The sequence below is a fragment of the Saccopteryx leptura genome, chromosome 6 (assembly GCF_036850995.1).
Source record: "Saccopteryx leptura isolate mSacLep1 chromosome 6, mSacLep1_pri_phased_curated, whole genome shotgun sequence".
Classification (NCBI taxonomy): domain Eukaryota; kingdom Metazoa; phylum Chordata; class Mammalia; order Chiroptera; family Emballonuridae; genus Saccopteryx; species Saccopteryx leptura.
Window position 1 is genome coordinate 42262978 of NC_089508.1, and position 10176 is coordinate 42273153.

Below are 10176 nucleotides of genomic sequence, written 5' to 3' on the forward strand. Positions count from 1 at the left end.
ACAGAGAGGAAGGAGGGGGTGGGGGTGGAGAAGCAAATGGGCGCTTCTCCTATGTGCCCTGGCTGGGAATCGAACCCAGGTCCCCCACACGCCAGGCCGACGCTCTACCGCTGAGCCAATCGGCCAGGGCCAGTCGTTTTTTTTCAAAGTGCTCCTGGGCAGTTTCTTTTGGTGGGCATGGATGTGGGTGGTTCCAGCCAAAGTCCCCGGACTTGGTTCCTCACCTGACCTTCCCTCATTGCCAATTGACCTCACATTCCAACCTTTTATGTTAGATAGGGGTGCTGCTATTTGTCTGGCTACTTCCTACTGGTTAGGGGCGTCATGGGGAAGGGAGTTCAGAAGGTGGTGGCTCTGAGGGGAGTCACGTATATGGGTGTAGGAGTATCTGGTTGACCTCAGTGACTCGAGAAACCTCGTGGATGTGGCCCTGTAAGAATCTAAGAAAAAGAAGAGCCAACATGAGTAATATGCTAATAATTAAAAGAGGACCTGGGACAGGGGAAACCCAGGTAAGGATGGGTGACTGCCACCAGGAGTTAAGTGGGTTGTAGGAAGAGAGGTCCTTGCGCAGTTTCTCTTGCAGACGGTTGAGGACATTGATGTTTTCTTCCATCAGGCCAGTCTCATTGATATAGTAACAGCATTGCTCCCTGCTTTAATTCACTCTGGCAGCAGTCTTCCTGTGGGAGGGACAGGAGTAACAGGAGGATCTGCAGGGCCCAACCTTTTGGCCGAAGATGAGTGGGGTCCAGCGGTTCCGACTGCCAGTGGTCCTGCATGGGGGCAAGCTTGAGGAGAGAGACATGGTACCAAGGTGTTTGCCCTAGGAGCTTGGTTGCGGTAGGAGTAGTCAATATTACCATATGGGGTCCCATCCACCTGGGCTATAGGGAACTTGGCTGGAGCTCCCTCAGAAGAACCCTGTCTCCTGGCTGAAGGGGGACTGCTGGATGTGCTTCATCTGGATGCCATATGGGAGGAGGGGTCTGGTCTGTGTGTTCCCTGAGAAGATGGTGGAGTAAGGATAGAAAGGGATGGTATGTGGCAAGAGGAGGGGGGTTAATAGGTAAGCTGTGATTGACTAGGAATGGTTTACCATAAACCAGCTCAAAGGGCCTGAGTCCAGTGGGGTTTCGTGGGGTTGCTCTGGTGAGTGGCAGGGGGAGGAGGTTTGGCTAAAAGAGTCTGGTCTCAATGGAAAGTTTAGTTAGTTGACCCTTAGGAAGCCATGGGCCCTTTCCACCTTACCCGACAATTGAGGGTGATAGGGTATGTGGAGTCTCCAGGTAATGTTGAGAGAAGTGTCAACCTGCTGGACTATTTGGGCAGTGAAGGCCGGGCCGTTGTCTGACTGGATGGTAGTCGGCAGTCCAAACCGTGGGATGATGTTTTCAACGAGAATGGAGGCAACAGTGTCTGCCATCTCTCGAGAGGTGGGAAAGGCTTCTATCCACCCTGAAAAGGTATCAACAAAAGTTAAGAGATAACAGAGTTTTTTGTGAGGGGGCATATGAGTGAAGTCAATTTGCCAGTCCTGGCCTTGCATGTGCCCCCTCAGTTGATGAGTGGGGAAGTGAGGGCGGAGTCCCCCTTGTGTAGAGGCTTTGGAACAGATAGTGCATGCTGCGTGTACCTTCTTGATAGTCTGCTGGAGGCCTGGGAAGAAAAAGAGTGGTTGCAAGAATCGATAGAGAGCTTTTGGCCCTATATGTAAGGAACAGTGGATATCAGAAAAGAGAGTTTCAGCCTGTCCTTTTGGTAAGGCAATTCTATCTCCGAGAAATATCCACCCCTGGTTGCACACATCCCCACCCTTTCTGAGGAGGGTCTGTTCTTCCTCAAAAGTGTAGGAAGGTTTCAAGGAGGTGGAGAGAAACATGAGAGGAGTGGGGGAAGTCCCTGTGATGAGGTTTCGAGCCGCCGTGTCATCCCGAGCATTTCCTAAGGCCACCAGGTCCTGAGGTTTGATGTCCCCTTCAGTGTACCACAGCCACCTCAGTGGGAAGCTTTAATGTCTACAAAAGTTTAGAAATGAGGGTAGCATTGATCATGGGGGAGCCCTTGGTAGTGAGGAAGCCCCTTTCCTTCCAGAGGGCAGACTTGCTGTGACTGATAAGAAAAGCATATTTAGAGTCAGTATATATAGTTACATGTTTTCCCTGGGCCAGAGTGAGTGCCTGCGTGAAGGCAATTAGCTCTGCTTTCTGGGAGGTGGTGCCCTCTGGCAGCTGGTGGGCTTCTAGGGTGGAGGAGGTGGTGACCACCACATAGGCCACCCATCGTTGTCCGTCTGGTCCCTGTACAGAGCTCCCTTCTACAAAGAGTATTAGATCTGGATCTTTTAGAGGAGAATCTGATCATTCATCTCGGGGTCTGTTGAGGAAATCTATTAGCTCTGTGCAAGAGTGGGTGGGTTCCGGCAGTGTTGTTGGAGTGGCTGGGTTGAGTTGGGGAGAGGGCAAAAGAGTGACTGAAGGATTTTCGATGAACAGGAGGTGAAAATTCTTGTAGGCGGGAAGGACCCAATAGAGAAAGAGATTTGTGCGAAAGGAGGTTGGTGAGCCTGTGGGAGGAGAAGACAGTGATGGGTTGGAAAAGGGTGAGTTTAATAGCCACCTTGGTGAGTTCAGCTGCTGCGTCCAGTGCCCGGAGGAAGGGCTGCCAGCCTTTGACAGTGGTATTCAATTGTTTAGAGAGGTATGTCATGGGGCGGTATATACAGTAGGTCCCACAGGTTGAGTCAGTACTTCAATTGCATTACCGTGCTTTTCGTCAGTAAAAAGGTGGAATAGAGGGTGTGACTGGGTTAGGGTGATCTGTGGTAGTGGGAGAGCCTTCAGTAAGGAGTGGTAGAAGTAAGTGGGAAGATGCTGTCAGCTGGATAGTGGTTCCGAGACTTTGTAGAATGACTCAACCCAGAAGGGGTACAGGGCATGATGGCATAACTAAGAAAGAGTGTGAAAAGGAGAACCTGTCCAAATTACATGTCAGGGGTGGCATGCAAAGGGGAAAAGAAGGGGCCCCATCCACTACCATAACTGAGACCTGTGAGGGAACTAGAGGTCCAGAGTGTGATGGCAAAACAGAGAAGGTAGCCCCCATGTCCACAAGAAATGAGATGGACTTACCTGCTACCTGCAGCATTACCCTGGGCTTGGTGAGGGTGATGGGGGTCTTCGAGGCTGGGCCATGTCAATCGTCCATGAGGCTGAGAAGTTTGAGTGATGGGCCCACCTGGCTGGCTTGGCCTTTCATTTGGGTGGCTTGTCCTTCACGTAGAGGTGCTGAGGAAGAGCCTGTTGCCCAAAGGGGGCAATCGCTCTGTCAGTGACCAGGCTGCTTGCAGTCAGGGCAGGGCTTAGTAGGCGGCCTCAGGCAGGGGCATTGCTGGTCCAGTGACCCTCCTTGCCACATTTAAAGCAAACTTCTGGTGAGTTCCTCTTTGCGGCTCGGACTTGGGTCGGGCATCTTCTATGTCAGGCACCTTCTGTTGATCTGCTGGCCTCAGGGCTGCCACAAGAGCCTGGGTTTGGAGCGTTACCTTTTGCTGCATGTGGGCCCCTGGCAAGCAGCTTCGGCCTTTTCCTCCCAACTATTAAAAACTTTAAATATTTATCAGGTCTCGGATAAGGGTTTGGGGGCTGAGAATAAGAGGAGGTGGGCTCCTGGGGAGCCTGGAACCCAGATCTGGCTGGAAACGCTGGAGCCAGAGGCAGAACAGGCCTTCCTGCAAGAAGACCAGGGCTTGGCTGTGGAGTCAGGATCACTGCAAACCTGGGTGGGGTTCAATGACCTCCTGATGGAGGAGAGGTTTAAGAACACAGCAGGGAAGGGAGGGACTCCTGGCTAGCAGGGGAGGGGGATTTCCTGGAGGGAAGAGATCTGAGCGGAAGAGGTCCGCAGAGGGACCAGAGAGGGGTCCCGAGAGAGGGGTGCCCCCAGAGGTTGGGCAGGAGGGGGAAAGAGTTCCTCAAGGGGGTTGGTGAAGTAGAAAAGATCAGGAGTGGAGGGTTTAGCTGAGGTTTTTCTGGCTAAAAGGACCTGCACATAGAGCAGGTGGCACAGAGATTAGGGAGGAGCGCATATACTAGAAGCCCTGAATGTAAGGGATCTTTGACCATTTCCCAGTTCTCTAGCAATAGTTCTGTAAATTGCTGAGGATGTTAAAATCGAAAGTCCCTTTAGGAGGCCACTTGGTTTGATTATCCAGGGGGTATTGTGGCCCGGCCACATTGGAGAAGAAGATCAGTTTCTTTTTTTTTTAGGGAGGGATCAATGTTTGAGAGATTCCAGATAAGGCACCCCAGGGGTGTTTTTGAGCCAAGTTTAGATTCCTGTGCCCCCATGGCCACCCTCAGCCTCGGAGTGATCAGAGATGAGAATTGGCATCCCACAACTCAATCTCTGCCCACTGGATGGTCAGGTAGAGTGGGAGTGTCCAGGACGTCTCCATGGACACAGACACATTCCAAACAGATAGGAGGTCCCTGACGCAGCTGCAATTACGAACAGGGAGTCTGGGAGTCGGAAAGAACTGAGGAGAAGCTGAAGGCAAGGGACTTACTGCACCATGTGCCAAAGTGGGTGGGAGGTCGGAGGGTCCCCGGTCTTCCTCAGAAGGGAAGAGGAGAGGAGCAGCCCTTGCAAACTCAAGCTCCTCCCGGTTTTGGCACCAAATATAAGGTATTTTCCGCCGAGGAAGAAAGAAGGGCGTAGACACCAAATGTGGACTAGCAAAAGCTTTATTTAGAGTGCATCCTGAGTGAAGTTCACTGGTCCATGAGACAGGGGCCAGGGAAGTCACACAGCCTCCCCCACCCAGGGGTAATTTATAGCGTTGATATCGTGGTGGTGGGTTGATATGATGTGGTGAAATTTCATTGGCTGACAGTCGTACTTTTTCAAAGTGCTCCTGGGCCGTTTCTTTTGGTGGGCATGGATGTGGGTGGTTCCAGCCAAAATCCCTGAACCTGATTCCTCACATGACCTTTCCGCATTGCCAACCAACCTCACAGAAAGTATGGTGGTTTCTCAAAAAACTAATAATAGAACTACCATATGACCCAGCAATCCATCTACTGGGTATATACCCCCAAAACTCAAAAACATTGGTATGTAAAGACACATGCAGCCTCATGTTCATTACAGCATTGTTCATGGTGGCAAAGACATAGAAACAACCAAAAAGCCCTTCAATAAATGATTGGATAAAGAAGATGTGATACATATATACTATGGAATACTACTCAGTTGTAAGAAATGGTGACAGGATCATTTATGACAACATGGATGGACCTTGATAACATTATACTGAGTGAAATAAGTAAATCAGAAAAAAACTAAGAACTATATGATTCCATACATAGGTGGGACACAAAAATGAGACTCATGAACATGGACAAGAATGTGGTGGTTACCAGAGGAGGGAAAGAGAGGAGAAGGAGGGGAGGGGAGAGGGGAGGGGCACAAAGAAAACCAGATAGAAGGTGATGGAAGACAATTTGACTTTGGGTGATGGGTATGCAACATAATCAAATGTCAACATGACCTGGAGCCTGACCAGGTGGTGGTGCAGTGGATGGAGCATTGGACTGGGATGTGGAGGACCCAGGTTTGAGACCCCGAGGTTGCCAGCTTGAGCGTGGGCTCATCTGGTTTGAGCAAGGCTCGACAGCTTGGACCCAAAGTCGCTGGCTTGAGCAAGGGGTTACTCGATCTGTTGTAGCCCATGGTCAAGGCACATATGAGAAGGCAGTCAATGAACAACTAGGGTGTTGCAGCGAAAGACTAATAATTGATGCTTCTCATCTCTCTCCATTCCTGTCTGTCTGTCCCTATCTATCCCTCTCTCTGACTATCTCTCTGTCTCTGTAAAAGAAAAATGACCTGGAGATGTTTTCTCTAAATCTATGTACCCTAATTAATCAATGTTACCCTGTTAAAATTCATTGTCTAAATAAAAAAGGAATGTTAATTTAAAAAAATAAAAAATTAATAAAATCTATAATAAGAAAAGTTGATACATTGGACTCTAAATTAAAAAAAAATCTTCTGTGATTCTATTAAGAGGATAAAAAGACAAGCTATATACTGGAAGAAAATGCTTATAAATGACATGTTCACCAAGAGAATAGTATGTAGAATGCATTTAAAACACTTTCAAAGTTCAGTAGTAAAAATTCTCCAAACAATTTACTTAGAAAATGGGCAATAGAAATAAATGAAGAGAAATTTTTATCAAACAGTATATACAAATGGCTGAAAAACATATGAAAAGATGTGCAACATAATTAGTCATTAAGAAAATGCAAATTAAAACCTCAATAAAATATCACTACACACCTACTAGAATTGCTAAAGTAAAAAATATCAGCCATACGAAATGCTGATGAATCTGTGGAAAAACTGACTCACTCATTGGTAGGAATGTAAAATGGTACAACTAATCTGGAAAACAGTTTGGCAGTTTCTTAAAGAAAAATCTCAACATGTAAAACCAACCAACCCAGCTAAGCAAGTACTTCTCCCAGAGAACTGAACAGTTATCCTCACACAAACACCTGTGCCCAAATGTTTAGAGCAGCTTTATTTATAATAACCAAACACTGGAAATAATCAAGTTCTTCATGGGTGAATGATGGAACAAACTGTAGTATATTCTTATCACAGAATACAACTCAACAAGAACAACAACAAAAAAAGAAAAAAAGAAAGAAAGAAAAAACTCAAACTATTAATACATGTAACATCTGGAAAATTCTCCGGAGAATTACGCTTAGTGATAAAAGAAAATCCCAAAAGTGTACATATTGTACAGTTCTTTTTATATAATAATCTTGAAGTGAAAAAATTATAGAAATGGAGAATATATCAGTGACTGTCAAGGGTTAAGGAGGGCGTGGAGGCAGGAATAGGGGAATAAAGCTTATAGAAGGGTGACAGTGACAGATCCTTGTGGTCAGGGAGTTGTTCCCTGTCTTCATAAGGCATTGGTGTCAGTATCCTGGCTGTGATATTGTACTATAGTTTTGCAAAATGTTATCCTTGTGGGGAAACTGGGTAAAAGATACGGGAACTCTCTTGGTTTTATTCCTTACAACTGCATGTGACTACGATTATTTCAAAATACAAACTTCAATTAAAAAATTAATAAGTCAGACAAAGATGGCAAAGGATTTTCAGACAAAGGTAACCAGTCAGAGATTCTGGAGATGAGACTGAGAGATCAAGTAGATCCAAACCTTGGGTCCTTCTGAACCACCAGGAGGAGCCCCTGGTTCTGGACCAGATCCTTTGAGAAGTAAGGCACTGTGCATATAAAAATCTTTTTAATTTTTTTTAATTTTTTTTTTTTTTTGTATTTTTCTGAAGCTGGAAACGGGGAGAGACAGTCAGACAGACTCCCGCATGCGCCCGACCGGGATCCACCCGGCACGCCCACCAGGGGCGACGCTCTGCCCACCAGGGGGCGATGCTCTGCCCCTCCGGGGTGTCGCTCTGCCGCGACCAGAGCCGCTCTAGCGCCTGGGGCAGCGGCCAAGGAGCCATCCCCAGCGCCCGGGCCATCTTTGCTCCAATGGAGCCTTGGCTGCGGGAGGGGAAGAGAGAGACAGAGAGGAAGGAGGGGGCGGGGGTGGAGAAGCAAATGGGCGCTTCTCCTATGTGCCCTGGCCGGGAATCGAACCTGGGTCCCCTGCATGCCAGGCCGATGCTCTACTGCTGAGCCAACCGGCCAGGGCCCTAAAAATCTTTTTAGAACTGCAGGCTTACACCTAAGGTAGACAGAATTATAAGTGTTAATAGCTACCACTCTTCAAGGCGGGGAAAGGGGGTTGTGTGTTCCAACATAAACAGGACAGCTTGCAGAATAGCAAAACCCCAACCCTCAGACAGGACCACTTACCCAGACCTGCAAATGTGATGTTGGTGGGGTGCCACCTAGAAGGCCCACCTCTGGGGCAGGTTACACCAGCTGCACATTTAAGGGAGGTCAAAGCCAATGGCTTTGGGGATGCTGCCTTCATTTTTATCCTCTCAGTTTATGGCAAATTTCAGCATTGCTTCTCTTGTACTCAGCAGGGTGAAAGAGAGGCCAGAGGACAGCCATGGGATCACAGCAGGACTTAAACAGTCTGTGCCTGAGGTGAGGGGAGAGTGCAGACTGAACACATCTTTTGGGAACATTGGTATTTCTTTTCTTTTTTTTTTTTTTTTCATTTTTCTGAAGCTGGAAACAGGGAGGCAGTTAGACAGACTCCCGCATGCACCCGGCATGCCCACCAGGGGGCGATGCTCTGCCCCTCTGGGGCATCACTCTGTTGCAACCAGAGCCATTCTAGCGCCTGAAGCAGAGGCCATGGAGCCATCCTCAGTGCCTGGGCCATCTTTGCTCCAATGGAGCGTTGGCTGCAGGAGGGGAAGAGAGAGACAGAGAGGAAGAAGAGGGAGAGGGGTGGAGAAGCAGATGGGTGCTTCTCCTGTGTGCCCTGGCCGGGAATCGAACCCGGGACACCTGCACGCCAGGCCGACACTCTACCGCTGAGCCAACCGGCCAGGGCCAACATTGGTATTTCAAACCAGGCTCAGTCACTTTCTTGTGTCCTCCCCAAGGCGTCACTGTGCATTTTGCTACATATCCCTACCGCCTCTCCCACTTCCTTGTTATGTTCTCCTTTTCCACAAATAAATGGTTAAGAATATCTTCTCAACAGAAGGAAATCATATTAGTCATTCAGTTTATGAGGGATTTCCCCCTCCTTCAGTTTATCTGGAAGGACAGGTTTGCAAGACCAGCGTGCAACAGTGGCGGATGTACATCCAAGTGGGTCTTTCCCCACATAGATATTTTTTCCTTAACTTGCTTTTTTAACATCAGGGTGCTTTATCCCTGCTTCAATCTTTGAAAAGCTGTTTTTCTCTTTATTAAATGTACATAAGTTTTACTAGCAGTGGCTGGTAGCAGAAAAGACTGGTTTGTTTTTTGTTTTTTTGTGATTGTGTAAGTGATGGGAAAATGTTGCATGTGATGTCTGCTTGTAAATTTCCTCAGTGAAAGTTAGCATCAAAATTCCTTTCTAAGAAAGCAATGGAAATATCCTAATAGTTGGTAGCCAGAACATTGCAACGGCGAGCATTTATAGGTCATGTGCTCAATCAATGCTGGGAGAGGAGTTGAAGGTATAAAATGAATATCTGCACCAGGGTTTTATGGTGTGTTAGTAAAACTGGTAAAAAACAAAAAAATATGATGGAGTATCTGCTGTGTGACAAGCAGGGTGTTAGTAGCATTACTAAATGCTGTCAACTATTCTGCAAAGTATGAGAACCATTCTGGCTTCACACATTTGAGAACTGACACTCAAAGAGATTAAACCTGCCCATGCTTGACGAACTAGAAAATGGGGATGTTCAGGTGTGATTCAGGTCTGCATATGCTATGCTGTCTCCTAACAGAAAAGAGGAAAAAAACAAAACAAAAACAGTAAATGGGCAGGTGCTAACTTAAGTCCCCAGGAAGTAGCAGAAAGATGATAGAGGCTGTGAGATACCTGAGAAGGGAGAGCTGGCCGTGCCCAGAGTGAGCACATATGAATATAGATGGGGAGCTCTGTTTAACAGCTAAGCTAGAGGGTGTTTTTGGTATTGTCTTAATTGGATGTGAGAGCTCTAACAGAAAGCCAACTCAAGCATATCTATACACTTGGTAAAGCGGCACAAATTATTCTGTTGACCAAACATGAATAAATGCTATCTTATCATTTTTATTAAAAAGGAAAAAAATGTTCCTTCACACTTGTCTCAGAGCTTTCTACTAAGAGAGCGTTTCTCTAGTCTTTCTTTGACAGAACAGTCCTGCCTGTCTTCTTCCTTCCTTCCTGTCTCCCGGGAGAATCTGTCCTTGCCCAATCTTTGTCTTTGAATTTAGCCAGCCCTCCAAAGTGCAGAAATACAGGGCGAACGCTAAAATATGCTAACAACAAGTCATGAGTCAAGGAAACACTTTATTTTGGGGGACTTCACGTAGGCCAAGGAGATGGTATGGGAAATCAAAAAAACAAATCAAGCCGACACCTGTGTGAAACAGAAATGATGAACATGGGAAGTGTTCAAATAACCCACCTCCTTCCAAATCTTTAACAAGACTCCTCCAATTATGACCTCAATTCCCCTCTT